A 6,334-nucleotide genomic window follows, 5' to 3' on the forward strand; every position below is an offset into this window, starting at 1 on the left:
CCCAGCTTATGAAAATATTAAAAATGGTGACCCAAATTATTTATATAGAAAAAAGAGTGACCCAGCTTATGAAAATATTAAAAATGGTGACCCAAATTATTTATATAGAAAAAAGAGTGACCCAAATTATTTAAATAGACAAAAGATAACTTTTTGCTCCGAATCTTGTTGTTGATTACAAACTAAATATGTGTCTTCTATTTCAAACAGCAAATAGGCCATCCACGTTTTTTATGACATAAGAAAGGTTTCTATTCAATCATTTTACAATGAATAAAATCCAACAAGGAAAGAAACAAAATTTCAAGTTTTTTTTTAACATCTTCCAAATTTTACTCCAGTTTATCTTGAGAACTACTCTAACAGTTAATTTCAACTTTTAAGAACATAACATCATTTCATTTTATAGCAACAAAGACATAAATGAGCTAAACAAGGGACAAATCTTGGACACAAAGCAACACTATCATAAGTCTGTCGATTAAATATAAAATCAGATTGTTTAAAAATAAATGACAAATGTTTAATAAACGTAGATTTAGTTAATCCATTGATTTTAACTGACAATTTTTTTTTCACGAGGTAATTAAAAAGGTCAATTAAACATCTAACAGTTGATGATTGGTCGAATTAATCTTCTAAGGTAAAGTTAAATCTTGCACTCTGAAGATCGCGGGTTCGAATCCCCACCAGACATGCTCGCCCTTTCAGCCGTGGGGGCGTTATAATGTGACGGTCAATCCCATTATTCGTTGGTAAAAGAGTAGTCCAAGAGTTGGCGGTTGGTAGTGGTGACTAGCTGCCTTCCCTCTAGTCTTTCACTGCTAAATTAGGGACGGCTAGTACAGATAGCCCTGGTGTAGCTTTGCGCGAAATTCACAAGAAACAAACAAACTAATGTTAAATCCACCAATACGACACATAGGAGCCGGTTTTGAACTTCGGTTTCAATGACACAAGCGGATCAGAATGGTGACACGTTCTTCCCTGAACGGGAAAAAAGTACCCCGCAGGTTAAAACCCCCAGCTTCCCATTGGTACCCTTCATACGGCTGGGGTAATTCATAGAATTATTAGAGTTTAAAAACAAGAGGGGGCTAACCAAGAAGTCCTCCAGTGGGTCAGCGGTGAGTTTATGGAATTAAGGCTAATATTGATGTTCGATTCTCCAGGGTGGACAGAGTGCAGAGAGCTCAATGTGGCTTTGCGTTTAAAACAAACATTCTGCCAAGAAACTTCAGTAACAAAATTATCAAACTCCTGCCATCTAGTGAGAAAATAGATAACAATTTTATCAGGCGTAAAACAAACTCAAAATCAGTGAAATAAGAAAAATAAACTCAACTTTCTGAGGTGTTGTTGAAAAATAAATTACGAAAGAAATATGATAATGCGTTTTTAGTTTGTACGTTTACGTAATTTCTCGACTTGATCTAATATAATTTTAGTTAAAAGTATATTGTTTCATTTCTCAATATTAAATTTCTTTTTTTTTTACATTTTCCAAACTTTCTTCCAAAGTTAATCTTACGTTTAATTTCTACTTTATGAACCTAACGTGGGCTATGTCCACGCACTTGTCCTCCGCGGGGAATTAAACCCCGAACATTGGGCTATATCGACGCTTTTGTCCACCGAGGGAAATTGAGCCCCGACGTTTTAGCGTTGTAAGTCTGTAAACTTATTGCTGAGCGGAGGGAGGATTATGAATTGCTATTTTCAAAATTATAACTAAAAATTTTACAATACACAAATTTTGATGGATCCCCTTCGTTTTTACATTCATTTAATATATCGCAGCTAGAAATTTAATCGATTTTTTGTGAAGTTTCACAACCTTTTTAAAACTCCTAATTTTACTCAAAGTACTGATTCTCTACCCCTTTCCCAAACACTCGGCTATTAAAGAATGTTTAGTAAATCTTAATTATAAAGAATATTAGCACCATAGTATGAATTATAGCTCTGACTTTGGGCACCCTAACTTTTTTCATCAGTAATCACCTAATTTTGAAACTTATTCCATAAACAATCATCCTTGTGCGTCAAATCACAAGGCCTAATCAAAATGAAAACTTGGAAACATATTTAATATTCAAGTGAAAAATAACATATTATCAAATTTCAGAGCCGTTTTCAATAAAACTAACACATAACTTATCATAAGAAAGTCTCTCGGAGCATTTAACTATAGAAACAAATATCATGGCACTTCAGAGTAGTTAACTACAGAAACAAACATTATGTTACTTCAGAGTAGTTAATTATAGAAACAAACATAATGACACTTCTGAGTAGTTAACTACAGAAACAAACATCATGACACTTCAGAGTAGTTAATTATTGAAACAAACAAACATGGCACTTCAGAGTAGTTAACTATAGAAACAAACATCATGCCACTTCAGAGTAGTTAACTACAGAAATAAACATCATGACAGTTCAGAGTAGTTAACTACAGAAACAAACATTATGATACTTCAGAGTAGTTAATTATGAAACAAACAAACATGGCACTTCAGAGTAGTTAACTACTAGAAACAAACATCATGACACTTCAGAGTAGTTAACTATAGAAACAAACATTATGCCACTTCAGAGTAGTTAACTACTAGAAACAAACATGGCACTTCAGAGTAGTTAACTATAGAAACAAACATGACACTTCAGAGTAATTAACTATAGAAACAAACATCATGGCACTTTGCTATATTCTGTTAACGATTATTGGTGATAAACAGGTTTATTTAAAACGCAGGTATCACATAAATTTAATTTTGATTTGTTTGAGTTTTTATTTTATCCTACTTAAGTAATTAAACACAAGTTGAAATCCCCAGTATGTCCCTTTGGTCAGTACTACGTTTTATAGGAGGAAAGAAAAAAAAAGGTTATATTTTCAGACGGGTTCACTAGAAGAATAAGCCGTGAACATGAAAATAGACTAAAATAAATATTTTATTTCAAGTAAACATGATCGATTAACTGCTACACTCAGACTGCATTCTTATCGTTTTGTGCAGTTAACTACACCAATATCAGGTAACCTAGGTAGGGTAGTGAAATGAAGAGTACATAAAATAAGCACTTATTTAAACCCTCTTCACCCCCCACCCTCCAGGTGGATCAGCGGTAAGTTTAGAGGCTTACAACGATAAGATTCAGGGTTCGATTTCTCGCAGTGGGCACAGCGCTTAAACAAACATGCTTTTTGCATTATTTTGGATAATACTATTGTCGAAGTATTGACACTTCTTTCATTACTCGCAGGATCCCCCTACTATATATATATATATGTTATATTTACGCAGGATTCTCCTATACAGATGTTATATTCATGCAGGATCACCCTATATAAATGTTACATTCACGCAGAATCCCCTATATAAATGTTACATTCACGCAGAATCCCTCTATATTAGTCTTAGTAGCTCTTGGAAGGACTTGGAATTGATTAATGCCTCTTCTTCTCCTCTCATTCTTTTGAATATCCACACACAATTTGCCCATTCCTCTTTCTCAATCCAATTTTTCTTAATTCTTGGCTATGTTGAAGTCCGAGCTTGCCGACATCACAACCTAATCATTCACCTTTGTCCATTCTATATATGGATTTTGGAAAATTCCATAACAAGAAACAGCACAATACGATCTTCTAGATAAAACATACCATCGGTCATTGGTCATCCAACTTACAGAAAGGTCATAGAAGGAAGTTGTTTGATGATACTTTGCATTGGACATAGACTTTGTACATCATTTTCTCCTAAGTGTTTGACCCGAGAATGTGTGAAATTCAACTCCCCTTTGTCCACACTTTACTTTTCTGCAATCAGACTCAGCGATGGTAATATTTCAGATACATTTTAATTCACAGAGTCCCTTTGAAATTGGGAAGTGTCATTGTAAATTATGAAGGCTGTCCAAATTATCAGTGGTTTCAGTCATTTATGAACCTCGGTCGTTTCTAAAGCTAGTAAGTTTTTTATTATTTTATTTTAGAGACCATATACATCCTGCTTACACTGTTGTAGATAATGTTGGTTACTAAGCAGACACATTTAAAATATATTTGTGTTTCTTTTTCTTTAATGCAAAAACGTTACTCCACCTGATTGTGTAATATCATTAAACTACCCTATGATATCATTATACAACGCTGTGATATCATTAAACTACCCTGTGATATCATTAAACAACCCTGTAATATCATTAAACAACCCTGTGATATCATTAAACTACCCTGTGATATCATTAAACAAAATGATATCACAGGGAAACAACCCTGTGATATCAATAAACTACCCTGTGATATCATTAAACAACCCTGTAATATCATTAAACTACCCTGTGATATCATTAAACAACCCAACACAAAACTTACCTCCTCTCTTCAGTTTACAAGAGAGATCTTCTTACGTTGTTACAAATAATATCACTCTTTAAACATACCCATTTACTAACAATGTATTTATGTGGTTCAGTGCAGCTTGCTGTATAACACTGTGTTATTCTCACAAGTTTTCTACATATAACAACACGTTCCACATATTCCAGAGTTAGTCTGAATTGGAGAAACTGACTGAAACAGGTTTCACGATAAATAAAAACAGTACTTTTCTTATTAACACTCCTGTCCATCTAAGTATTCAGAGATCTAAGCAAAGATAATCTATCTAGATAAGAAAGAGAGAACCAACAATTATATACATTTCAGATAGGATCAATACTCCCACAGTAAATTTGTAACCTACATTACCAGACCATCCCATTAGGAAACACGTGGAAGACTGATTGGCCAATGTTACTGGAGAACATATAAGTACACGTCTGAAAATTATCTAGCGCCATCACCCGTGGGAAAGTCTAGAAATATCAAAGGCAAAATGAACCTTGGCGGTGTGTGACTAGCACAAGAACTAGGCTACCACCTTCTAAAGTCAAATTCACCTATCTAATTCTATACATTCAACACGTTTAAGTGTGAAAATCTTGGTCTGTTTCTCACAGCGTTATTCAATCTGGCTTCATTATTTCAACCAATGTTGGTCGTTAAGCAGGCCTACTTAGAATATGTTTCTTTTGCTCCGTAGGGTTTGCTATAGATTCTTAAAGTGACATTATTATATATTACTAAGAGTTGATAGTTAATTGAAAACAATATCAACTAATGCAGAACAAGATTTTTTTCTGAGTTACCAAAATAAAATATAAAGATAATGTTGTTAAATTTAACGGTGTGATAACTCTTATTCCATTGTCTTAAAACAAAGAACCTGAAAGTGTTTTAATGGTTAGTCTAGTTTTGATTTTGATTTTTACCGTTAAAAAATTGACCTGTTCTTAAAAGAAAATACAGTTTTCTTTGATGTCATAATTTAGTCGGTTCTGATTGAAAATCACTTGTTCCTGTTGATTTGAATCAATGAAATATTTCCAAAATCATTAAACTCGGATAAAGAACCTACAACTTAGAATACTTTAACCACTCAGTAGCCATCATCAAGCAACAAGAACTTTAGACCCCCACGCCACGCCACCAGCTCCATTACCCCCGCAATAAATATGTTATGCAACGTTAAGGACTTTAGTCTTCATCCCCCACGCAAGTAAAAATCTCATGCAGCGTTAAGAACTCAAGCCCCCCCCCCCCGGCAACCAAGTAGGTTTAGTGTGCTTTATATTTATCCCCTGACTTTAATACGCTTTTGTCGCAAGAAAAATGACGTTTCAACTTGACTGACTTTCCAAGTATTATATTCCTGCAGTAGTGTTTATTCATCTGCCTGTTTTATCGATTTTAACATTAAATATTTCAACAAACATGAATCATGTTAATATTAGATAACCTAGTTAATCCAGCTAGATCGATGGACGATAAACTTGTGTGGTGTAATTTTCATTGAAGCATTTCAGTGTGGTCTCTTGTATTTCTAGTTTTGAATTTATAAACGTTGTATACGATTTTGAAATAACTATCAGTAAATCTTAATGTATCAACAAAACAAATACAACATCTTTTCGTGTTAATTCATTTATCTGAGCGGAGAATCTACGTGATATTCTAAACTCTTTCTTTTCAACATGATGACAATTTAAACTCTTGCCTCTTCAACATGATGACAACTTAAACTCTTGTTTCTTCAACATGATGACAACTTAAACTCTTGTCTCTTCAACATAATGACAATTTAAACTCTTGGCTCTTCAACATAATGACAACTAAACCCTTGCCTCTTCAACATAATGACAATTTAAACTCATGCCTCTTCAACATGATGTCAACTAAACCCTTGCCTCTTCAACATGATGTCAACTAAACCCTTGCCTCTTC

Source organism: Limulus polyphemus, unplaced genomic scaffold (genome assembly GCF_000517525.1).
Source record: "Limulus polyphemus unplaced genomic scaffold, Limulus_polyphemus-2.1.2 Scaffold8492, whole genome shotgun sequence".
NCBI lineage: Eukaryota > Metazoa > Arthropoda > Merostomata > Xiphosura > Limulidae > Limulus > Limulus polyphemus.